Source organism: Ranitomeya variabilis, chromosome 3 (genome assembly GCF_051348905.1).
Source record: "Ranitomeya variabilis isolate aRanVar5 chromosome 3, aRanVar5.hap1, whole genome shotgun sequence".
Taxonomy (NCBI): Eukaryota; Metazoa; Chordata; class Amphibia; order Anura; family Dendrobatidae; genus Ranitomeya; species Ranitomeya variabilis.
The window spans coordinates 369,713,035-369,740,568 of record NC_135234.1 but is presented as its reverse complement, the minus strand read 5'-3'; positions in this window follow the sequence as shown (position 1 = coordinate 369,740,568).

Genomic DNA, 27,534 nt, shown 5'->3' with positions numbered 1-27,534 from the left:
CAGCCCCCGCTCCAATCTCAGAAGCATCAACCTCGACCTGGAAAGGGAGAGAGACATCTGGCTGACATAAGACCGGGGCCGAGGAAAACCGGCGCTTCAGCTCCCGAAAGGCCTCCACAGCCGCAGGAGACCAATTAGTAACATCAGAACCCTTCTTGGTCAAATCCGTCAAAGGCTTAACAACACCAGAAAAATTAGCGATGAAGCGACGGTAAAAATTAGCAAAACCCAAGAACTTCTGAAGACTCTTAACAGATGTAGGCTGAGTCCAGTCATGAATAGCCTGAACCTTGACTGGGTCCATCTCAATAGTAGAAGGGGAAAAAATGAAACCCAAAAAAGAAACCTTCTGGACTCCAAAAAGACATTTTGAGCCCTTCACAAATAAAGCATTGGCACGCAGGACCTGAAACACCATCCTGACCTGCTTAACATGGGACTCCCAATCATCAGAAAAAAACAGAATATCATCCAGATACACAATCATAAATTTATCCAGATACTCGCGGAAGATGTCGTGCATGAAGGACTGAAAGACAGAAGGAGCGTTAGAAAGTCCAAAAGGCATCACCAAGTACTCGAAATGGCCTTCGGGCGTATTAAATGCATTTTTCCATTCATCACCCTGCTTAATACGCACAAGGTTATACGCACCACGAAGATCTATCTTGGTGAACCAACTAGACCCCCTAATGCGAGCAAACAGATCAGATAACAATGGCAAAGGATACTGAAATTTGACCGTGATTTTATTTAGAAGGCGATAATCAATACAAGGTCTCAGGGAACCATCCTTCTTAGCCACAAAAAAGAATCCCGCACCCAGAGGGAAGGAGGAGGGGCGAATAAGTCCTTTCTCCAAAGACTCCTTTATATAACTCCGCATAGCAGCATGCTCCGGCACTGACAAATTGAAAAGTCGTCCCTTAGGAAACTTACTACCAGGAATCAAATTTATAGCACAATCACAATCCCTATGAGGAGGTAGAGAACTGAGTTTGGGCTCATCAAATACATCCTGGTAGTCCGACAAAAACGCAGGGACTTCAGAAGGAGTGGATGAAGCAATTGACACCACAGGAGCGTCACCATGAATTCCCTGGCAACCCCAACTTGACACAGACATTGCTTTCCAATCCAGGACTGGATTATGAGTCTGCAACCATGGCAGACCCAACACGACAACATCATGCAAATTATGCAGAACAAGAAAGCGGATCACCTCCTGATGAACAGGAGTCATGCACATGGTCACTTGCGTCCAGTACTGAGGTTTATTCATAGCCAATGGTGTAGCATCAATACCCCTAAGTGGAATAGGGAATTTTAAAGGCTCCAAAACAAAACCACAGCGCTGGGCAAATGACAAATCCATCAGGCTCAGGGCAGCACCTGAATCTACAAAAGCCATAACCGGGTAAGATGACAGGGAACAAATCAGGGTAACAGACAAAATGAACTTAGGCTGTAAAGTACCGATGGTGACAGATTTATCAATCTTTTTTGTGCGCTTAGAGCATGCTGAGATAACATGAGCTGAGTCACCACAATAAAAGCACAACCCATTTTGCCGTCTATAATTTTGCCGTTCACTTCTGGTCAGAATTCTATCACATTGCATAGACTCAGGTGTCTGTTCAGAAGACACCGCCAAATGGTGCGCAGGTTTGCGCTCCCGCAAACGCCGATCAATCTGAATGGCCAGAGTCATTGACTCATTCAGACCTGCAGGCGTAGGGAACCCCACCATGACATTCTTAATGGCTTCAGAAAGACCCTTTCTGAAATTTGCAGCCAGGGCACACTCATTCCATTGAGTAAGCACCGACCATTTCCGAAATTTCTGACAATACACCTCTGCTTCATCTTGCCCCTGAGAGAGGGCCAACAAAGCTTTTTCAGCCTGGTTCTCAAGATTAGGTTCCTCATAGACCAATCCAAGGGCCAGAAAAAACGCATGAGCAATGCAGGATCCCCTGGCGCCAATGCGAAGGCCCAATCTTGAGGGTCGCCGCGCAAGAAAGAAATAATAATCTTAACTTGCTGAACGGAATCACCAGAGGAACGAGGTTTCAAAGAAAGAAACAATTTACAATTGTTCTTAAAATTCAGGAACCTAGATCTATCTCCAGAAAACAACTCCGGAATAGGTATTCTAGGCTCTGACATAGGACTGTGAACAACAAAATCCTGAATACTTTGTACCCTTGCAGCAAGATGATCTACACTGGAGGCCAAACTCTGGATATCCATGTCAGCAGCTGAACTCAGAGCCACACCAAGATTAAGAGGAGGAGAGAAGCTGGACACACAGCAGCTAGACACACGGCAGCAAAAAAAAAAAAGTCCTCAAGGCTTCTCTTCTCCTGCTTCTGCCATGCAATTAACACTTTATGGGCCGCCTGTACTGTTGTGATCCTAGTGGCAAGGATCGCAAGTTTGACTAGCTAGGTAACTAAACCGAAGACCAGTTCTGGGGAAGTGGTATCTGGATTGACCGCAAACCTGAACCTATCCGCAAACAACTATAGGCAGCCATGGAACGTTACCTGAAAATCCTAGACGTCTCTTCACGGCCTGAGAAACTACCTATTCCTAGAGGGAAAGTAAAGTCCTTACTTGCCTCAGAGAAATGACCCCAAAGATATAGAAAAGCCCCCCACAAATATTAACGGTGAGTTAAGGGGAAAGCACAAACGCAGAGATGAAATAGATTTAGCAAATGAGGCCCGCTAACACTGGATAGCATAAAATAGGAAGGGAGCTGTGCGGTCAATAGAAAACCCTAAGCAAAATATCCACACAGAGATTGCTCGAGCCCCCGCACCAACTAACGGTGCAGGGGAAGCAACTCCGTACCCCAGAGCTAACCAGCAGCAAGAACTCACATATTAGCTAGCTGGACTAAACTCATCATACACTGAAATCATATTGCAGACTGATGAGCAAACAATAATCAAACAGAAACTTAGCTTCTCCAGAAGAGACTGAAAACGAAGATAATCAGGGGGGACCAGAATAGCACTGAATACATCGACAGCCTGCAACAAGTGGAGGTGTAGCAAAGCTAAATAGGAAACTCCCTAGTGCATAACGAGGCAGCTGATTCAGCCACAGATCCGTAGGATAACAAACAAAGCCACCAGGGGGAGCCCAAAAACAAAACTCACACAATACCACCTGTGACCACAAGAGGGAGCCCGAAAACAGAGTTCACAACAGATAACACCATACAGACAAAATCAGGAAGCGGATAGCCATGTGTGGCTGGGGACAGGTGAATGACAATACACCTCCACAAAAAATAAAATGTATTACAGGTTACGTTTTGCTGTTGTCATTTTGTGATGTACAGAGGTCTTTCGCAATCAAACCCCTGTTCATTTTTATAAGTGTCAGCCTGTCAGCATTTTCAGTTGACAGGCGGATGCGCTTCTCTGTTATAATTCCACCAGCAACACTAAAAACCCGCTCAGACAGAATGCTAGCAGTAGGGCAGGCCAGGACCTCCAAGGCATAGAGAGCCAGTTCATGCCACATGTCCAGCTTAATTAAAAGGCACACAGGAATTACGGAGGACATTTGTACTATCTGCAAGGTACTCCCTCAGCATCTTCCCAAACATTGCACTTCTTGTGACAGCACCCCTTGTGTTATGATCTGGTGGCCTAAGAGCAGCATGAGACGTACTCTGGAGAAGGTGGTACCTGTACTGACCGCAGACCCTGAACTTAACACCGCAACTAGAAGTAGCCGTGGAATGTACCTTTCACTCCCTAGACATCTCGACACAGCCGGAGGACTAATTACCCCTAGAGATAGAAAAGGGAAAACTATCTTGCCTCAGAGAAAATCCCCAAAGGATAGACAGCCCCCCACAAATATTGACTGTGAGAGGAGAGGGAAAAAACATACACAGACTGAAATCAGAATTTAGCAAAGGAGGCCACTTCTAGCTAAATAGAAAGGATAGGACAGAGTACTATGCGGTCAGTATTAAAACACTAGAAAATATCCACCACAGAAAATACAAAATCTCCACATCTAACTAAAGATATGGAGGGTATATCTGCATCTCCAGAGATACCAGCTTGGCTAAACAAATCCTTATACAGACCAAGCTGGACAAGACAAAAACATGGAAAAGAACTGAACAATAAGGCCCACAGCATGTGGACAGCAAAAATCAAGGCCAGAACTTATCTTTGTTGAAAAGAACAGCAAGCAGGAGAGACCAGGCAGGGATGTGAATCCTCCAGGAACAATGGACAACTGGCACTGACTAAAGGGTCAAGCAAGACTAAATAGCCCAGTCAGAATTGCAAAAAGTGGACACACCTGATGAATGCTGCGATCCAGAGACAGCAGCGCTACCACTTACAACCACCGGAGGGAGCCCAAGAGCAGAATTCACAACAGTACCCCCACATTGAGGAGGGGTCACTGAACCCTCACCAGAGCCCCCAGGCCGATCCGGACGAGCCAAATGAAAGACACGAACCAAATCCTCAGCATGAACATCGGAGGCAACAACCCAAGAATTATCCTCCTGGCCATAACCCTTCCATTTGACAAGATACTAAAGCTTCCGCCTCGAAAAACGAGAGTCCAAAATCTTCTCAACCACATACTCCAACTCCCCATCAATCAACACCGGGGCAGGAGGATCAACAGAGGGAACAATGGGCACCACATTTTTCCACAACAAAGATCTATGAAAAACATTATGGATGGAAAAAGAGGCTGGAAGGGCCAAACGAAAAGACACTGGATTGATAATCTCAGAAATCCTATAAGGGCCAATAAACCGAGGCTTAAACTTAGGGGAAGAAACCTTCATAGGAACATGACGGGAAGACAACCAGACCAAATCCCCAACCCGAAGCTGGGACCCAACACACCGACGACGGTTAGCAAAACGCTGAGCCCCCTCCTGAGACAACACCAAATTGTCAACAACATGAGCCCAAATTTGCTGCAACCTGTCAACCACAGAGTCCACCCCAGGACAATCAGAAGGCTCAACCTGCCCTGAAGAAAAACGAGGATGAACACCAGAGTTACAAAAGAAGGGTGAAACCAAGGTAGCAGAACTAGCCCGATTATTAAGGGCAAACTCGGCCAATGGCAAGAAAGCCACCCAATCATTCTGATCAGCAGACACAAAGCATCTCAAATAAGTTTCCAAAGTCTGATTAGTTCGCTCGGTTTGGCCATTTGTCTGAGGATGAAATGCGGAAGAAAAAGACAAATCAATGCCCAGCCTAGCACAAAAGGCCCGCCAAAACCTAGAAACAAACTGAGAACCTCTATCGGACACAAAATTCTCTGGAATGCCATGCAAACGAACCACATGCTGAAAAAACAATGGAACCAAATCAGAAGAGGAAGGCAATTTAGGCAAAGGTACCAAATGAACCATCTTAGAAAACTGGTCACAAACCACCCAGATAACCGACATCCTCTGGGAAACCGGAAGATCCGAAATAAAATCCATAGAAATATGCGTCCAAGGCCTCTCAGGGACCGGCAAAGGCAAAAGCAACCCACTAGCGCGGGAACAGCAAGGCTTGGCCCGCGCACAAGTCCCACAGGACTGCACAAAAGAACGCACATCCTGTGACAAAGAAGGCCACCAAAAGGACATACCAACCAAATCTCTGGTACCAAAAATCCCAGGATGACCAGCCAACACAGAACAATGAACCTCAGAAATCACTTTACTAGTCCATCTGTCAGGAACAAACAGTTTCCCCATTGGACAGCGATCAGGTTTATCGGCCTGAAATTCCTGAAGAACCTGTCGTAAATCAGGGGAGATGGCAGAAAGAATCACCCCTTCCTTCAGAATGCCGACCGGCTCAAGGACCCCAGGAGAATCAGGCAAAAAGCTCCTAGAGAGGGCATCAGCCTTAACATTCTTAGAACCCGGAAGATACGAGACCACAAAATCAAAACGGGAGAAAAACAGGGACCATCGGGCCTGTCTAGGATTCAGCCGTTTGGCAGACTCGAGGTAAATCAGATTCTTATGATCGGTCAAGACCACAATACGGTGCTTGGCCCCCTCAAGCCAATGTCGCCACTCCTCAAATGCCCACTTCATAGCCAACAACTCACGATTGCCGACATCATAATTGCGTTCCGCAGGCGAAAACTTTCAAGAAAAGAAGGCACACGGTTTCATCAAGGAACCATCAGAATTCCTCTGAGACAAAACGGCCCCTGCCCCAATCTCAGAAGCGTCAACCTCAACCTGAAAAGGAAGAGAAACATCCCGCTGACGCAACACAGGGGCAGAAGTAAATCGGCGTTTAAGCTCCTGAAAGGCAGAAACAGCCGCAGAGGACCAATTCGTCACATCAGCGCCTTTCTTCGTCAAATCAGTCAGGGGTTTAACCACACTGGAGAAGTTGGCAATGAAACGGCGATAAAAATTAGCAAAGCCCAAAAATTTCTGAAGGCTCTTCACGGATGTGGGCTGGATCCAATCATGAATGGCCTGAACCTTAACCAGATCCATTTCTATAGATGAGGGAGAAAAAATGAAGCCCAAAAAAGAAATCTTCTGTACCCCAAAGAGGCACTTAGACCCCTTCACAAACAAGGCACTATCACGAAGGATCTGAAATACCATCCTGACTTGTTTCACATGAGACTCCCAATCATCTGAAAAAACCAAAATATCATCCAAATATACAATCATGAATTTATCAAGATAATTCCGAAATATATCATGCATGAAGGACTGAAACACAGATGGAGCATTAGAGAGTCCGAATGGCATCACAAGGTATTCAAAATGGCCTTCGGGCGTATTAAACGCAGTTTTCCATTCGTCACCCTGCTTAATACGAACAAGATTATATGCCCCTCGAAGGTCAATCTTAGTAAACCAACTAGCCCCCTTAATCCTAGCAAACAGATCAGAAAGCAAAGGCAAAGGGTATTGGAATCTGACCGTGATCTTATTCAAGAGGCGATAATCAATACAGGGTCTCAAGGAGCCATCCTTCTTGGCAACAAAAAAAAAACCTGCTCCCAATGGTGAAGAAGATGGACGAATATGCCCCTTCTCCAAAGACTCCTTAACATAGCTCCGCATGGCGGTATGTTCTGGCACAGACAGGTTGAAAAGTCGGCCCTTAGGGAACTTACAGCCTGGAATCAAGTCAATAGCACAATCACAGTCCCTATGCGGTGGAAGGGAACTGGACTTGGGCTCATTGAATACATCCTGGAAATCTGACAAAAACTCAGGAATTTCAGAAGAGGGGGAGGAGGCAATTGACATCACAGGAACGTCACCATGAACCCCCTGACAACCCCAACTAGTCACAGACATAGATTTCCAATCTAATACCGGATTATGCACCTGTAACCATGGGAAACCCAGCACAATAGCATCATGCAAATTATGCAACACCAGAAAACGACAATCTTCCTGATGGGCTGGCGCCATGCACATGGTCAGCTGTGTCCAAATCTGAGGTTTATTTTTAGCCAATGGTGTAGCATCAATGCCCCTCAAAGGAATAGGACTCTGCAAAGGCTGCAAGGGAAAACCACAATGTCTGGCAAATTCTAAGTCCATTCACTTTAGAGCGGCGCCTGAATCCACAAATGCCATGACAGAAAATGAGGATAATGAGCAGATCAGGGTCACAGATAACAGAAATTTAGGTTGTACAGTATTGATGGTAACAGAACTAGCAATTCTCTTGGTATGCTTAGGGCAATCAGAAATAACATGAGCAGAATCACCGCAGTAAAAACACAACCTATTCTGACGTCTGAATCCTTGTCGTTCAGCTCTAGACACAATCCTATCACACTGCATAGGCTCGGGACTCCGCTCGGAAGACAATGCCATAGTGTGCACAACTCTGCACTCGCGCAAGCGCCGATCAATCTGAATGGCCAGAGACATAGAATCACTCAGACCAGCAGGCGTGGGGAACCCCACCATAACATCTTTAACGGATTCAGAAAGACCCTTTCTGAAAATTGCCGCCAAGGCATCCTCATTCCATTTAGTCAGCACAGACCATTTTCTAAATTTCTGGCAATATGATTCTGCCGCTTCTTGACCCTGACACAGGGCCAACAAGGTCTTCTCAGCATGATCCACTGAATTAGGTTCATCATACAATAACCCAAGCGCCTGGAAAAAGGTGTCTACATTAAGCAAAGCCGGATTCCCAGGTTCCAGGGCAAATGCCCAATCCTGGGGTTCACCACACAGCAGAGATATAATAATTTTAACCTGCTGGATGGGATCACCAGAGGAACGGGGTTTCAGAGCAAAAAACAGTTTACAGTTATTTTTAAAGCTCAAAAATTTGGACCTGTCCCCAAAAAACAAATCAGGAGTTGGAATTTTAGGCTCTAAAACCGGAGTCTGAACGATATAATCGGAAATACCCTGTACTCTAGCAGCAAGTTGATCCACACGAGAAGCCAATCCCTGAACATCCATGCCAGCACCAAACTCCTGAGCCACCCAGAGGTTAAAAGGGAAAAAAAAAAACACAACAGACTACAGAAAAAAAAAAGGCTCAGCACTTTCCTTCCTTTCTTCTGAGATGCGGTTAACTCATTGTTGGCCAGTTGTACTGTTATGATCTGGTGGCCTAAGAGCAGCATGAGACATACTCTGGAGAAGGTGGTACCTGTACTGACCGCAGACCCTGAACTTAACACCACAACTAGAAGTAGCCGTGGAATGTACCTTTCACTCCCTAGACATCTCGACACAGCCGGAGGACTAATTACCCCTAGAGATAGAAAAGGGAAAACTATCTTGCCTCAGAGAAAATCCCCAAAGGATAGACAGCCCCCCACAAATATTGACTGTGAGAGGAGAGGGAAAAAACATACACAGACTGAAATCAGAATTTAGCAAAGGAGGCCACTTCTAGCTAAATAGAAAGGATAGGACAGAGTACTATGCGGTCAGTATTAAAACACTAGAAAATATCCACCACAGAAAATACAAAATCTCCACATCTAACTAAAGATATGGAGGGTATATCTGCATCTCCAGAGATACCAGCTTGGCTAAACAAATCCTTATACAGACCAAGCTGGACAAGACAAAAACATGGAAAAGAACTGAACAATAAGGCCCACAGCATGTGGACAGCAAAAATCAAGGCCAGAACTTATCTTTGTTGAAATGAACAGCAAGCAGGAGAGACCAGGCAGGGATGTGAATCCTCCAGGAACAATGGACAACTGGCACTGACTAAAGGGTCAAGCAAGACTAAATAGCCCAGTCAGAATTGCAAAAAGTGGACACACCTGATGAATGCTGCGATCCAGAGACAGCAGCGCTACCACTTACAACCACCGGAGGGAGCCCAAGAGCAGAATTCACAACACCCTTGCCTCTGTGCCAGCACGATGGGAGGGTCTGAGAAAACTGTCCCAGAACTTTGCCATTGTTCCCCTGCCTGAGCTGAATTGTACTTCTGTCTCTCTCGCTTGGACTCCTTGGTTGTACAACAAACTCTGACGTCTGCTGCCAGCGTTCTGACATGGGAATTTTCTAAGTAATTCCGCTACAAGGGCCCTCTGGTACTGCGACATTTTAGTATTTCTTTTGACAGAAGAGATTGAAAATTCTCCTTGTAGCGTGGGTCTAGAAGTGTCACCAACCAGTAATGAGTATCCCCAAAAATTTTTATAATGCAAGGGTCACGTAAAACACAGCTCAACATAAAGTCAGCCATGCGTGCCAGACTGCTAACAGGCAAGACTTCCGAGTCCTCACCAACAGGACGTAGTGTAGAAAAATATTCAGCACACTCCAAAGAAGTCGGCACCGTGGACCTGCGGTGGATGCCGCGTCCCTTACCCCTGGATCTTGAATAGTGATGACCGGCTAGGCTAGCCCTCTATGAATGAGCCTGATCTACCTCCTTTGCTTGACCAGCTAGTGTCAGCCCTCCATTTGGAAGCTATCTCCCTTGCCATACTTCATAAGTTGATGCAAAATTCTATACTAGTACGGGTGTACAACCTAATGCCTTGTAAACATTAGAACACACTGATGAAGGTCTTTTGTTGACCGAAACGTTTGTGACTGTGAATACTGTATGTATTAAACACCCCCCCCCCCTTTGCATCAGACTTCTTTGGAGTGTGCTGAATATTTCTCTATACTACGTCTTAAGGTCTGGGCACCTATTTTCATGCACCTCCACCTCTGGGCTGTGCTGACCATTTAATTTACCTCACCAACAGGACGACTGACCATGCTGTCCTCCTCCTCCTCCTCCCTGTCCTCAGGTCATCCCCGCTGAACAGACGGTATGAAAGCTGTGCTTGTAGTACCATCTATAGCACATGAAAGTAGCTCCTGTTATTCCTCCTCCTCCTCTTCATTGCCTACCAATCCATGTAGGGAAGACATGAGGCTATGCTGAGTGTAATCCCCCTGTATGATTCCTTGGTCCATGCCTGTAATGAATCCTCTTTAATTGTGAGCAGAGAGGTTTTCAGTATGCTGAGAAGCAGGATGGTGATGCTAATTATGGCATCATCGCCGCTCACCATCTTGGTGCAGTCCTCAGAGTTTTGTAGGATGGTACATATGTCTGACATCCATGTCCACTACTGAGGTATTATATCTGGAGCCTGAACTGAATATCGACAAACTTGTCGATGTTGGTAGTCAACAACTGCCCTCTTCTGCTCACAAATCTTTTCCAACATATGTAGCGTAGAGTTCCAGCGCATGGGGACAACACACTACAGTCGGTGAGCTGGAAGCTACAAACGCTGCTGAAGCACGACAAGGGCGGCTTAAGCTGTAGCTGACTTTCTAAAATGGGCAGATAGACGGTGTACTTTCACTAGCAGATCCAGCAGCTCTGGGTAGCTTTTCAGAAAATGTTGAACCATGAGGTTAAGCACATGGGCCAGGCAAGGTAAGTGTGTGAGCTCACCTTGCCTCAGAGCCACCACCAGGTTCCGGCCATTGTCACACACGACCCTGCCTGACTGTAGGTTCAGCGGTGTCATCCAAATATCTGACTGCTGTTTCAGCTCTATCCACAACTCTTCTGCATTTTGCTGTTTGTCACCTATGTAGATTAGCTTCAGCACAGCCTGTTGCCCCTTGGCTGAGGCAGTGCTTCAGTGCTTCCAGCTTCAGATTAATGTATTGATTTCAGAGATGGAGGCTGAAGAGGAGGAGTATGAGGAGGTGCAGAAGCTGTAGACTGTGGGGGCAACCCTGATTAACGTAGGGCCCGCAATCCTTGGCATGGGGAGGATGTGTTTCATCCCAAGGTCCGACTGGGTCCCGGCGTCCACTATGTTAACCCAGTGTGCCATCAGTGAGATGTACCATCCCTGCCCACAAGCACTTGTCCACGTGTCCGTGGTTAGGTGGACTTTCCCAGTAACAGCATTGTTGAGGACATGGGTAATGTTGTGGGACACATGCTGGTGTAATGCCGGTATGGCACACTGGGAAAAATAGTGGTGACTGGGGACCGAATAACTTGGGATGGCCGCTGCCATCAGGTTGTGGAAAGCTTCCATCTCAATGAGCCTAAAAGGCAACATTTCGAGCGCAAGCAGAAGAGAAATGTTAGAATTTAGTACTGTGGCCTGTGGAGTGTTGGCTGGGTACTTCTGCTTGTGTTCCCATGACTGGGGTATAGACAACTGAATGCTGTGCTGGGACAAGGAGGTGGACGGGCTTTATGATGGTGCTGCTTGACTGTTGGCAACAACAGGTGAAGGGCTAGAGGCATCTTCACATGCACGGTGGACTGGGGATTGGCTTCTACGAAAAACAGTGGAAGAAACAGTGATGTCACCTGCAGACAGTGTTCCTGAAGCCTGGGGTTTGGCCCACAAAGTCGGATGCTTTGCTGCCATGTGCCTGATCATGCTGGTGGTGGTCAGGCTAGCAGTTTTGCTACCCCTGCTGAAGCAGGCATGGCAGGTGCTGCAAATGGCCTGTTTGGGGTTATCGGCAGAGTCTTTAAAAAATAGCCAGACTCGGGAAGATCTAACAGTTGGAATGGCAACTTCCCTCATGTTGGTGTTACAGGGAACGGATGCACGCCTTCTGTCTGTGGCCACCACACTGCTTCTTTCTGTCTGTTGGGGTGATATGCATCCTCCCCCGTGTCTGCTGCTGTCCTCGCTCTGCATGTCCTCGCTCTGCATGTCCTCCTGCCAGGTTGGGCCAGTCACTATGTCATCCACCACCTCGTCTTCCACATCCGCAGCCTGCTCCTCCTCCTGACTTTCTGGCAATTGTGTCTCATCATCGTCCATCTCTCGTGACACTTTCCCACCATCGCTTTCATGTGACCGTGGTCAAAGCTTTGGGCATCACTACATGCAATCTCATATGGCCCCTCTTCAAGTTGACCGGCCGAGAGTATTGAATCTTGAAAGGGAAAACTGAACAGCTCTTCGGAGTATCCAAGTGTGGCATCAGTTTTCTCAGGGCACTCGGCATGGTGGGAGGAAGGAGGATCAGGGTGAGGAACATCCGGTCCACATTCACATCTTCACAGACTTGACTGTGTAGAAGACATGGTGGTGGTGGTGGTGGCTAAGTGACTGGAAGCATTATCCACTATCCATCCAACAACCGTTTCACACTGCACTGCACTTCAATAGTGGTGTGCTGTGATCCTCTAGAAACTGGGACAGGAAGGTCGAGTGAGAAGATGTGGGTCTTTTTTGTGGCCCACTTTCAGCTTGGCCACGGCCTTGTTCTCTGCATGGACCATCAGCATCACGTCCACTTCCCTGTCCCTTGCCCCTTGCCTTGCCTATTTAAAATGGATTACTGAACTATTTCAACTGATTCTTAGGAAGGAAGGCTGCCGGAAAGAAGCAGGGCGTGTCCGAGGGTGAGTATATACCTAATAGGAATATACTCACCCTCGGCTTCGTTCCGGCAGCCTTCCTTCCTAAGAATCAGCCCTTCCAGGACCTTTGGTGACGTCACGGTGACGTTGCGGCTTGTGATTGGTCGCGCGAGCGGTCACATGGGCGGCCGCGCGACCAATCACAAGCCGCGACGTCACCGTGACGTCACCGCAAGGTCCTGGAAGGCTGATTCTAAGGAAGGAAGGTTCCCAGTTAGTACCAGGGCCCGTCAGAGGGTAAGTATAGCGATATTTTTTATTTTAATTCTTTATTTTACACTTAAATCTGAATTCCGATACCAATTCCCGATATCTTAAACATATCGGGAATCGGTATCGGAATTCCGATTCCAGATTCAGAAGATCGCCGACTTCATGGCCGACCCCACACAGGGGTCGGGTCGGGTTTCATGAAACCCGACTTTGCCAAAAGTCGGCGACTTCTGAAAATTGCCGACCCGTTTCGCTCAACCCTAGTGGTGAGCACTTTGACCCAACAAGTGCTTCACAGAAGTTTATAATGCAGAGCCGTAAAAATAAAAATTCATATTTTTTCACAAAAGTTATATTTTTGCCCCCAATTTTTTATTTTCCCAAGGGTAAGAGAAGAAATTAGACCACAGAAGTTGTTGTTCAATTTGTCCTGAGTACGACGATACCCCATATGTGGGGGTAAACCACTGTTTGGGCGCATAGCAGAGCTCGGAAGGGAAGGAGTGCCATTTTACTTTTCAATGCAAAATTGACTGGAATTAAGATGGGACGCCATGTTGCGTTTGGAGAGCCCCTGATGTGCCTATACATTGAAACCCCCCACAAGTGACACCATTTTGGAAAGTAGACCCGCTAAGGAACTTATCTAGATGTGATTTGAGAGCTTTGAACCCCCAAGTGTTTCACTACAGTTTATAACGCAGAGCCGTGAAAATAAAAATTCTTTTTTTTTTCACAAAAATGATTTTTTAGCCCCCAGTTTTGTATTTTCACAAGGGTAACAGGATAAATTGGACACCAAAAGTTGTTGTCCAATTTTTCCTGAGTACGCTGATACCCCATATGTGAGGGGGAACCACTGTTTGGGCGCATGGCAGAGCTCGGAAGGGAATGAGCGCCATTTGGAATGCAGACTTAGATGGATTGGTCTGCAGGCGTCACGTTGCATTTGCAGAGCCCCTGATTACCCAAACAGTAGAAACCCCCCACAAGTGACCCCATATTGGAAACTAGACCTCCTACGGAACTTATCTAGATGTGTTGTGAGAACTTTGAACCCCCAAGTGTTTCACTACAGTTTACAATGCAGAGCCATGAAAATAAAAAATCCTTTTTTTTTCCCACAAAAATGATTTTTAGCCCCCAAAATTTTTATTTTCCCAAGGATAACAAGAGAACTTCGACCCCAAAAGTTGTTGTCCAATTTGTCCCGAGTACTCTGATACCCCATATGTTGGGGTAAACCCCTGTTTGGGCGCACGGGAGAGCTCGGAAGGGAAGGAGCACTGTTTTACTTTTTCAACGCAGAAGTGGCTGGATTTGAGATCGGACGCCATGTCGCGTTTGGAGAGCCCCTGGTGTGCCTAAACAGTGGAAACCCCCCAATTCTACCTGAAACCCTAATCCAAACACACCCCTAACCCTAATCCCAACGGTAACCCTAACCACACCCCTAACCCTGACACACCCCTAACTCTAATCCCAACCCTAATCCCAACCGTAAATGTAATCCAAACCCTAACCCTAACTTTAGCCCCAACCCTAACCCTAACTTTAGCCCCAACCCTAACCCTAACTTTAGCCCCAACCCTAGCCCCAACCCTAGCCCTAACCCTAACCCTAGCTCTAACCCTAACCCTAGCCCTAACCCTAGCTCTAACCCTAACCCTAGCCCTAGCCCTAACCCTAGCTCTAACCCTAGCCCTAACCCTAGCCCTAACCCTAGCTCTAACCCTAGCCCTAACCCTAACCCTAACCCTTACCCTAGCCCTAATGGGAAAATGGAAATAAATACATTTTTGAAATTTTTTTATTTTTCGCTAACTAAGGGGGTGATGAAGGGGGGTTTGATTTACTTTTATAGCGGGTTTTTTAGCGGATTTTTATGATTGGCAGCCGTCACACACTGAAAGACGCTTTTTATTGCAAAAAATATTTTTTGCGTTACCACATTTTGAGACCTATAATTTTTCCATATTTTGGTCAACAGAGTTATGTGAGGTCATGTTTTTTGCAGGACGAGTTAACGTTTTTATTGGTAACATTTTCGGACACGTGACAGTTTTTAATCACTTTTTATTTCGATTTTTGTGAGGCAGAATGACCAAAAACCAGCTATTCATGAATTTCTTTTGGGGGAGCCGTTTATACCATTCCACGTTTGGTAAAATTGATAAAGCAGTTTTATTCTTCGGGTCAGTACGATTACAGCGATATCTCATTTATATCATTTTTTTATGTTTTGGCGCTTTTATACGATAAAAGCTATTTTATAGAAAAAATAATTATTTTGGCATCGCTTTATTCTGAGAACTATAACTTTTTTATTTTTTTGCTTATGATGCTGTATTGCAGCTCGTTTTTTGCAGGACAAGATGATGTTTTCAGCGGTACCATGGTTATTTATATCCGTCTTTTTGATCGCGTGTTATTCCACTTTTTGTTCGGCGGTATGATAATAAAGTGTTGTTTTTTGGTTCGGTTTTTTTTTTTTTCTTTTGGTGTTCACTGAAAGGGTTAACTAGTGGGACAGTTTTATAGGTTGGGTCATTATGGACGCGGCGATATTAAATATGTGTACTTTTATTGTTTTTTTAGATAAAGAAATGTATTTATGGGAATAATATATATATTTTTTTCTTTATTTAGGAATTTTTTTTTTTTTTTTTTACACTTGTGGAAATGTTTTTTTTTCTTTTTTACTTTGTCCCAGGGGGGGACATCACAGATCGCCAATCTGACAGTTTGCACAGCACTCTGTCAGATGGGCGATCTTACTTTCATCGGAGCTAGCTGCTCTGCAGCAGGCTCCGGACCCTGACCCGGAAGTACTCCCTGCAGGACCCGGATGCAGCCCCGCGGCCATTTTGGATCCGGGGACTGCAGGGAGAAAACGCTCGGTACAAGGTGAGTACATCACCTTGTACCGATCGTCTCAGGGAAGCCCGCAGGGAGCCCCTTCCCTGCGCGATGCTTCCCTGTACCGCCGGTACACCGCGATCATGTTTGATCGCGGTGTGCTGGGGGTTAATGTGCCGGGGGCGGTCCGTGACCGCTCCTGGCACATAGTGCCGGATGTCAGCTGCGATAGGCAGCTGACAACCGGCCGCGATCGGCCGCGCTCCCCCCGCATATGACGTACTATCCCGTCGGTGGTCATACGGGCCCTCCCCACCTCGACGGGATAGTACGTCAGATGTCAGAAAGGGGTTAATATATTTTTTAAACAAATATTTTTTTTTGCTTTTCACTGTTCTTGTTAGTCTCCCTTAGGGGACTTGAAGCTGGCATTATCTGATTGCTTTTTGCTGTATACAATGATCCCACAGCATTGCTGCATATAGTAAAAATGACGGCCTCCATTGATGTCCGGCCACAGCCGGGGTTTCATTGGAGCTCCATAATGACATTTAGCGATGTCTCCAATAGACCCTTTGCTCTAATAGACTCATCGGCAACCCGTGTTCACATCATAAGTGTGCCAATGGGCTCTTAGAATTATATACCCCATGAAGGCACATTGTCACTATGCATTTTTGGATTTGTGGCAGCTCTGGTTCGACACACATTAAAACTTTTTTCCTTTCAGGCCATTGGGGAGTAAATGCAGTTTTTCCCCACTGGCAACCTGGTGTTACTGCAGTGTTGCTGGGTCAGCTGATGTTGCTGGTGACCACTCCCACATCCATTAAAAGGTCACCTCGTGCATCAGCTGACTGTTTGAGATACAGGTCCTTGTGAAGACCAACCGAGCTGGAGACAGGAGCTTTCTGGTGCCGTGGTGCTTCAGCTGAATGCTGTTATCTGGTGCCTTACTCTGCTGTGCAGTGCATTGCAGCAGAGAAAGCTAAGTGTGATGTTTATGTTACCTTGTTCCTTTTTGGTGTCTGTCTTACCTTACCTTGTGTTGTCTTAGTGCAGCTGTGGGAGCAGTGTTCTCACTTGCCAGTTCCCTACTTAGGGATAGGAGCAGGGCAAGTGAGGGATTAGGTATCCTGCTTAGCGACAGGGTGAAAGAACCCATATAGGGATGATAGTAAGATCAGTGCACATCCTCAAGTGAGTGCGGGAGGTGTCCATTCCCCCGTTCCCTACTGACAGGGCCCACCGTTGTTAAAATTTCCCCTGGTATTTCCTGGTGTGCTTTTTGTTTTACCGTTTGGAGACCGACCAATCTTGGGGTCGAGTCACACTGGGACAGTCACTGCGTGACACACGTGTTAAATACCGCTGTTAGAGTTTGAAATAGATATTTAACATTTTAGCAATCACAGCTGGAGGTCCACTACACCCACGATTGAAAGAGGCAGGTCCTGGCTGTAATACACAGCCATCATCCCCGTGAACCCCTCACTTCCGACTTATGCAGTACATGTAAGGCACATGTTATGTAGGGTTGTAAGCAGGTTCGAAAATGCAGTAACGCAGGGATTGCAGAACAATGCTGTATAACATTATTATTTAATTTTTAACAAAAGGATGAGAATGATCTCCTCGCAGGGAGTTGATAAACAGGAATCAAGGGAACTAAATAGTTAACGCAACAGTCGGATAGTTAAATGGCACTTATCGTAGTCTTCTCTGATTCTCATCCACATACAGTCTGATGTAAGTTGGAGTACCGACAATAGCCTGCAATGGTGTCCTCAGATGGATACCGACAAATCATGGTCCATCTTCTGGTGGCAACGGGCGGTCACTGGTTTTCCCGCTGAGCCCCTAGTCCATAAATCTGTGCAGCCAAAGTGGGTAGCGCTGCAGTAGTTTCTCCCACACGTGCGCCGCTGCGCATATATCAGCAATGGGTAACGCACCTCAGGGTCCTGCCACTGGCACCAGCTCCTCTGCGCGAGCACTGCACTCTTCTTGGCCGGTGCACAGCACTCTGAACCCTCGCTGGCTCACTGGAGCATTCACCTAAGCTCTGCCAAGGCATGCCTCCGCACTGCCTCTGTAACTGCGGAACATGCCGTACACCTCTCTATACTCTCACCGCCGTCGGGAAACTGAGCACTGGCTTAGCCTCACCCCTTCTCCCAGGGTCATGGGGCCTGTCGGGTACCTCATTCTTTCCCCCTGGCAACACTGGATGCAACCTCGACAGTTCCAGACCTGGCATAACGCAAGTACCTGCAGCCCTCTTTTCCTCCTTACAGGGTTTAAAGTGGAGATCAGGATACACAATTAGCAAGTCCTGAGAGTAACTGGAGAAAGAAGTGGCAGAGAGACCAAAAGACAGAAGGCAAGCCAGACTACCTTGTGTGTGAAAAAGAGGGACAGTAGACTGGGGAGTTCAGCTTCTTAAGTACAGAAAGGGAAGTATTAAAGGGGTTTTTCCCACAAGCAAAGTACATAGCATTCAATACATCTTGGAGCAAAGAGAAGTTCCACAATTGGATGTGTTTGAAAAATGTCCCTATGATGACATAATCTTACAAAAGTCTCCCTACTATGTAATGTGCAATGGCTGTGACTGACCATGCAGGAACATCGTTTGAACATACAACAGCTCATGTTCAGGTAAGGAAGTGTATAATAAATAAATGTTATAGCATGGGATCACAACTGCTGGTTTCTGTTAGGCAAAACATTTCCCTGCCCATTTTAAAACACATTTTAACTCACAGATATAATCAGTTGCAATCCCATCCTGTCCTGTATGTATACTTTTTTGCTTCCTTCCCTGGCTTGGAGCTGTAGCATGTTCAGGCCATGAACTGGAGAAGCACAGCCATTACACAGTACTGTATATACTTGTAGCAGGGACACATTTATAAGATTATCTCAGCACAGAAACATTTTTTTTAACACATCCAATCGTGGAACATATTATTACTCCAAGATCTATTAATTAAAACGTACATTGTTAATGGGACAACCCCTTAAAGGAAGTAGCTGTGCGTTAGTGGGAACCCTGAGATGGCACAGTGGAATAGATGAACTGAGGCTGTCATGTACGCCAGACCTGGGACCATTGGTGAGCAAATACTGGGTTTGCCAGCCTAGGTCACGATTACTACAAAGAAGTGAGTTGTCGAAGAGGCGAGCTGAAGTTTGAGGGCCCTGTTAAAGTCTATTGTGTTAATGCAATGTTATTTACAAGTAATGTGCCACCACCGGTGAACAATAAAGCATAAACATCTGTATTGTGCAAAAGATGTAAACATCAACTTTGATGCCTGCTATCTACTGTGCACACGTTCTACCTATCCATTCAGTGAACAAACATTTATATTTAGTTTCCTGAATGATCCAGCAATATGTGGTGTGGCAATAGAAAGAAGAAAAAAGACAACACACATACAGTACAGACCAAAAGTTTGGATAAACCTTCTCATTTAAAGATTTTTCTGTATTTTCTTGAATATGTAAATTGAAAATTCACACTGAAGGCATCAAAACTATGAATTAACACATGTGGAATTATATACTTAACAAAAGAGTGGGAAAAAACTGAAAATATGTCTTATATTCTAGGTTCTTCAAAGTAGCCACCTTTTGCTTTGATGACTGCTTGGCATTCTCTTGATGAGCTTCAAGAGGTAGTAACCGGGAATAGTTTTCACTTCACAGGTGTGCCCTGTCAGGTTTAATAAGTGGGATTTCTTGCCTTATAAATGGGGTTGGGACCATCAGTTGTGTTGTGCAGAAGTCTGATGGATATGCAGCTGATAGTCCTACTGAATAGACTGTTAGAATTTGTATTATGGCAAGAAAAAAGCAGCTAAGTAAAGAAAAATGAGTGGCCATCATTACTTTAAGAAATGAAGGTCAGTCAGTCTGAAAAATTGGGAAAACTTTGAAAGTGTCCCCAAGTGCAGTGGCAAAAACCATCAAGCACTACAAAGAAACTGGCTCACATGAGGACCGCCCCAGGAAAGGAAGACCAAGAGTCACCTCTGCTTCTGAGGATAAGTTTATCCGAGTCACCAGCCTCAGAAATCGCAGGTTAACAGCAGCTCAGATTAGAGACCAGGTCAATGCTACACAGAGTTCTAGCAGCAGACACATCTCTACAACAACCGTTAAGGGGAGACTTTGTGCAGCAGGCCTTCATGGTAATATAGCTGCTAGGAAACCACTGCTAAGGACAGGCAACAAGCAGAAGAGAATTGTTTGGGCAAAGAACAAAAGGAATAGACATTAGACCAGTGGAAATCTGTGCTTTGGTCTGATGAGTCCAAATTTGAGATCTTTGGTTCCAGCCACCGTGTCTTTATGCAACGCAGAAAAGATGATCGGATGGACTCTACATAGACTCTACATGCCTGGTTCCCACCGTGAAGCATGGAGGAGGAGGTGTGATGGTGTGGGGGTGCTTTGCTGGTGACACTGTTGGGGATTTATTCAAAATTGAAGGCATACTGAACCAGCATGGCTACCACAGCATCTTGCAGCGGCATGCTATTCCATCCGGTTTGCGTTTAGTTGAACCATCGTTTATTTTTCAACAGGACAATGACCCCAAACACACCTCCAGGCTGTGTAAGGGCTATTTGACCAAGAAGGAGAGTGATGGGGTGCTACGCCAGATGACCTGGCCTCCACAATCACCAGACCTGAACCCAATTGAGATGATTTGGGGTGAGCTGGACCGCAGAGTGAAGGCAAAAGGGCCAACAAGTGCTAAGCATCTCTGGGAACTCCTTCAAGATTGTTGGAAGACCATTCCCGGTGACTACCTCTTGAATGCCAAGAGTGTGCAAAGCAGTCATCAAATCAAAAGATGGCTACTTTGAAGAACCTAGAATATAAGACCTAATTTCAGTTGTTTCACACATTTTTGTTAAATATATAATTCCACATGTGTTAATTCATAGTTGTGATGCCTTCAGTGTGAATATACAATTTTCATAGTCATGAAAATACAGAAAAATCTTTAAATGAGAAGGTGTGTCCAAACTTTTGGTCTGTACTGTACATACCCAGGATCTTGTTTCATTTGTGCCAAGTATCACAGCATTACATCTTAACTTGGTGACCAGGCCCATATTTGCTACTAGATACCTGAGGCACAATGCATAGGGTGCGGGTTGTAGAGGGCAGTGCCAAGATGGAGGCGAAAAATACAATGTAGTAAAACTGTTGTATTTTTAGAAGGGGGTGCACCTCCAATAATTTGCGAATATTATGAATAATATATGAATGAGCCACCGAGACAGACAGGAAGCTGATTGACCCCAGACCTCATTGCATTGCAGTCACATCAGCAGCGTAAGAACTCTGCTGCACATCAGATAAGGGAGCTGAAGTAAGAAGTACATAGCCACAGAGAAGAAGAGACATTGCAGCGGAGAGCAGGTAAGCACTCATAGTGCTGAAGATTCAGCGGGGCTAATACCGTAGACATGGGTTTAGTGGGATATTACTATATAATGTGGATTAGGGGGCTTACAAAGTAAGCGATAATGTGATGGTACTCATTATAAAAAATGGGGCAGCATAGAGGAGCTCAGTATGAAGAGTGTGGGGCTTCGGTTCGGATAGTGGGGCAGCATGAGGGGTCAGAGTCTGGAGAAAGGGGCAGTGTGTGAGACTCCGTATAGAGAAGATGCAGCATGGAGGGTCAGTATGGAGGGGGCTCAGTATAGAAGAGTCATCTTGGAGGATACAATGTGAAGAGAGGGCAGCATGAGGTAGGGACAGTGTAGAGATCACATAGTTCATAACTGAGGAACGTGTGGTGGTTATAATTCATGAGAGATGACAGTGTAGGGTTTTAGTTAATAAGGGGGCAGTGTAACGGTCACAGTATACAAGGATGTGATGGTCATAGTATAAAAGAGGAGATGGTGTGGTGGGAAACTTTTATAGGAGAGCATTGTGTGTAATCCATAAACCATAAGACAGACAGTGAGGCGGTCATTTTTTGTGCAGAGAACAAAATGAAGAACAAGCTTTTATTCAGGGGCACAGTGTAGGGCTCATTTATAGTACAGGATGGGTGGTTATTTTAATTCAGGCGACATTATAATGACAATGTCATTTTTTAGATGAGCTGTGGTTGTGAAAAAGATAGGTCATCAATGATAAACTAGTAGACACCTCTTTCAGCTTCCATGTCACAGGCAAACAGGGTTGCAATATTGCTGCAATACAGCAGAGCCCAGAGAGCTGCCAAAAATATGTTTGCAAGAAGATAAATTCTATTTCTCCTGTTATCTTTTAGTTACATGTCTCACTGGTAACTCCTTCTTCATGTAAAATAAGCTCTGGAGGCAGAGTTATCTTCCAGACAACATTCTCCCCAAAAGCCTGGAAGAGCTCATTTATATATAAGAAAAGGGTGGATTTCTCTGCAATAAGACATCAGATTGTAGATAGCAAAATATCACATTATTCAGCTTTCTATGATCTGCATGCCCATATAGAGGGCTTATGAGGGTTGATCCTGCTGACAGATTCCTTTTAAATATCAGCTATCCCTCAGCAGGCTGTGAATAGTCACAGTTACAAGTGCTCTTCGCTAAATTAGAATATCATCAAAAAGTTTATTTATTTCAGTTCTTCAATACAAAAAGTAAATCTCATATACTATATAGAGTCATTACAGAGTGATCTATTTCAAGTGTTACAACCAATGAAAACCCAAAAGTCATTATCTCATTAAATTAGAATGAACTTTTGATCAGGGTCATTTGGATGTTTTGGGTTGTCCTTATGATTTAAAAAGAAAAAACACAGTAGTAGTTTGACGATAAATGGCTTCACCCAACCACTAACCATGAGTGGAGAAAAAGTTTTGGTGTTATCATTCATACTCTCTGAAAAAAGGCCAAGAAAGCAAAAATTCTGCTGGGGTATGGAAATTTTTGAGCACAACTGCCTGCGCAATAGACTCTGCAAGACGTTCGGTATGATGTGCCTGCGCCACCATTGCTGCTCACACCTCGTAGGTGTATTAATGAATTATTGGTCTATTTAAATCGGAGAACGCACCGCTTACACATTACCGACCTTCATTAAGACGCTTCAAGCGTCGATACGCGTGGGTCTGAACAACCACACGGCCAACTAGATCCCACAATGCCTACCTTGCCAGAGCCCTAGGGGATGCCTATTCATTAGGTGGGGTAATAACATAGGACTGGGGCACTAAAATCCTGGGATATGATTTGTGCCTGACAAATTTCTGGTATACCCCTCCTTGGAGCCTCCTCTATAGGGCGATGTATTGTGTTTTTGGCAACTCTTAGGAGTATTTAATCTGGGCATAGGATTGTGGGTTATAATTATGTATATGTGATAGTCATTGGCATTTGTGACTCATTTACTATGATGCATTCCCATTGTAAACCGGCTGTGTAGTGTTGTGTGCTCTGTTTTGGTATTTACCAGTAATCTGTATGGACCCCTAACCCCAATTTATACTGTGGGTTTTTAAATGTTTTTAATGTCTTTTTGTGTTGTTCTTTAATAAAGATATTTTGCATACTTTTCAAATTGATGTGGTGATCCCAATCTTTATGCATACATTTTGTTCTGTTTGGCTCTACTCATATATAGTATGCAGATGGTGATCCCCTTACTTATTATATATTTAGATGGTGCCCGCTCAGTAGAGTGTTTTTGGATTATTTATCTATCCATGTAAAACACTGATGCCACAATGTTGTTAAAAAAGGACACACGGATAGTACATTGGTGATACACTGATGACACACTGATGGAAAAATCGGACACACTGACCAAATACTGATAACACATTCATAGTAAAAATGGACACAAAGACCATACATTGATGACACACTGATGGTACTTTGTAATAGCTGAAATATGGACCACACACTGATAACTAGGGTTGAGCGAAACGGGTCGATCATTTTCAAAAGTCGCCGACTTTTGGCTAAGTCGGCGTCTCATGAAACCCGATCCGACCCCTGTGCTTGTCGGCCATGCGGTACGCGACTTTCGCGCCAAAGTCGCGTTTCAATGACGCGAAAAGCGCCATTTCTCAGCCAATGAAGGTGAACGCAGAGTGTGGGCAGCGTGATGACATAGATCCTGGTCCCCACCATCTTAGAGAAGGGCATTGCAGTGATTGGCTTGCTGTCTGCGGCGTCACAGGGGCTATAAAGGGGCGTTCCCGCCGACCGCCATCTTACTGCTGCTGATCTGAGCTTAGGGACAGGTTGCTGCCGCTTCGTCAGAAGCAGGGAGAGCGTTAGGCAGGGTCCACTAACCACCAAACCGCTTGTGCTGCAGCGATTTCCACTGTCCAACACCACCTTCGGTGTGCAGGGACTGTGGAAGCTATTTTTTTTTTTTTTTCCCCTCAGCGCTGTAGCTCATTGGGCTGCCCTAGAAGGCTCCGTGATAGCTGTATTGCTGTGTGTACGCCACTGTGGAAACCAACTGCTTTTTTCAAAGCACATATCCTCTTGTTCCTTCCTTTCTGCACAGCTATCTTTTTTGTTTGTCCACACTTTTTATTTAATTTGTGCATCAGTCCACTCCTATTGCTGCCTGCCATACCTGGCTTACATTACTGCAGGGAGATAGTAATTGTAGGACAGTTTGTTTTTTTTTTTTGTTTTTTTTTGTGGGAGATTAAGATTGGCATTTCTGCTACAGTGCCATCCCTGTGTGTGCCATTTCTCACTGAGTGGGCCATAGAAAGCCTATTTATTTTTTCCGTGATTTGTGTTCTAAAATCTACCTCAACACAAAAACACTACATCAATCAGTGGGAGAAAAATATTGGCCTCAGTCAGGGCTTGTGTGCCACTGCTGTGTGTGCTATCTCTCATTCAGTGGGCTATAGCAAGCCTATTTTTTTTTTTTTTTTTTAATATTATTTGGTTTCTAAAGTCTCCCTGAAAAAAAAAAAAAACCTAAAAAAACAGTGGGAGAGTAATATTGCCCTTTCAGCTTGTGTGCCAGTCTTGACTCCTGGGTGTGCCACCTCTCTCCCTCTCATTCAGTGGGCCATAGAAAGCCTATTTATTTATTTTTTTAAATATTATTGGGTTTCTAAAGTCTCCCTGAAAAAACAAAAAATACATAAAAAAACAGTGGGAGAGTAATATTGCCCTTTCAGCTTGTGTGCCAGTCTTGACTCCTGGGTGTGCCACCTCTCTCCCTTTCATTCAGTGGGCCATAGAAAGCCTATTTATTTTTTCCGTGATTTGTGTTCTAAATTCTACCTCAACACAAAAACACTACATCAATCAGTGGGAGAAAAATATTGGCCTCAGTCAGGGCTTGTGTGCCACTGCTGTGTGTGCTATCTCTCATTCAGTGGGCTATAGCAAGCCTATTTTTTTTTTTTTTTTTTTTTTTTTTTAATATTATTTGGTTTCTAAAGTCTCCCTGAAAAAAAAAAAAAACCTAAAAAAACAGTGGGATAGTAATATTGCCCTTTCAGCTTGTGTGCCAGTCTTGACTCCTGGGTGTGCCACCTCTCTCCCTCTCATTCAGTGGGCCATAGAAAGCCTATTTATTTTTTTTTTTTAATATTATTTGGTTTCTAATTCTCCCTGAAAAAAAAAAAAAAACCTAAAAAAACAGTGGGAGAATAATATTGCCCTTTCAGCTTGTGTGCCAGTCTTGACTCCTGGGTGTGCCACCTCTCTCCCTCTCATTCAGTGGGCCATAGAAAGCCTATTTATTTTTTTTTTTAAATATTATTGGGTTTCTAAAGTCTCCCTGAAAAAACAAAAAATACATAAAAAAACAGTGGGAGAGTAATATTGCCCTTTCAGCTTGTGTGCCAGTCTTGACTCCTGGGTGTGCCACCTCTCTCCCTTTCATTCAGTGGGCCATAGAAAGCCTATTTATTTTTTCCGTGATTTGTGTTCTAAATTCTACCTCAACACAAAAACACTACATCAATCAGTGGGAGAAAAATATTGGCCTCAGTCAGGGCTTGTGTGCCACTGCTGTGTGTGCTATCTCTCATTCAGTGGGCTATAGCAAGCCTATTTTTTTTTTTTTTTTTTTTTTTTTAATATTATTTGGTTTCTAAAGTCTCCCTGAAAAAAAAAAAAAAACCTAAAAAAACAGTGGGAGAGTAATATTGCCCTTTCAGCTTGTGTGCCAGTCTTGACTCCTGGGTGTGCCACCTCTCTCCCTCTCATTCAGTGGGCCATAGAAAGCCTATTTATTTTTTTTTTTTAATATTATTTGGTTTCTAATTCTCCCTGAAAAAAAAAAAAAAAAACCTAAAAAAACAGTGGGAGAATAATATTGCCCTTTCAGCTTGTGTGCCAGTCTTGACTCCTGGGTGTGCCACCTCTCTCCCTCTCATTCAGTGGGCCATAGAAAGCCTATTTATTTTTTTTTTTAAATATTATTGGGTTTCTAAAGTCTCCCTGAAAAAACAAAAAATACATAAAAAAACAGTGGGAGAGTAATATTGCCCTTTCAGCTTGTGTGCCAGTCTTGACTCCTGGGTGTGCCACCTCTCTCCCTTTCATTCAGTGGGCCATAGAAAGCCTATTTATTTTTTCCGTGATTTGTGTTCTAAATTCTACCTCAACACAAAAACACTACATCAATCAGTGGGAGAAAAATATTGGCCTCAGTCAGGGCTTGTGTGCCACTGCTGTGTGTGCTATCTCTCATTCAGTGGGCTATAGCAAGCCTATTTTTTTTTTTTTTTTTTTAATATTATTTGGTTTCTAAAGTCTCCCTGAAAAAAAAAAAAAAACCTAAAAAAACAGTGGGAGAGTAATATTGCCCTTTCAGCTTGTGTGCCAGTCTTGACTCCTGGGTGTGCCACCTCTCTCCCTCTCATTCAGTGGGCCATAGAAAGCCTATTTATTTTTTTTTTTTAATATTATTTGGTTTCTAATTCTCCCTGAAAAAAAAAAAAAAAACCTAAAAAAACAGTGGGAGAATAATATTGCCCTTTCAGCTTGTGTGCCAGTCTTGACTCCTGGGTGTGCCACCTCTCTCCCTCTCATTCAGTGGGCCATAGAAAGCCTATTTATTTTTTTTTTTTAAATATTATTGGGTTTCTAAAGTCTCCCTGAAAAAACAAAAAATACATAAAAAAACAGTGGGAGAGTAATATTGCCCTTTCAGCTTGTGTGCCAGTCTTGACTCCTGGGTGTGCCACCTCTCTCCCTTTCATTCAGTGGGCCATAGAAAGCCTATTTATTTTTTCCGTGATTTGTGTTCTAAATTCTACCTCAACACAAAAACACTACATCAATCAGTGGGAGAAAAATATTGGCCTCAGTCAGGGCTTGTGTGCCACTGCTGTGTGTGCTATCTCTCATTCAGTGGGCTATAGCAAGCCTATTTTTTTTTTTTTTTTTTAATATTATTTGGTTTCTAAAGTCTCCCTGAAAAAAAAAAAAAACCTAAAAAAACAGTGGGAGAGTAATATTGCCCTTTCAGCTTGTGTGCCAGTCTTGACTCCTGGGTGTGCCACCTCTCTCCCTCTCATTCAGTGGGCCATAGAAAGCCT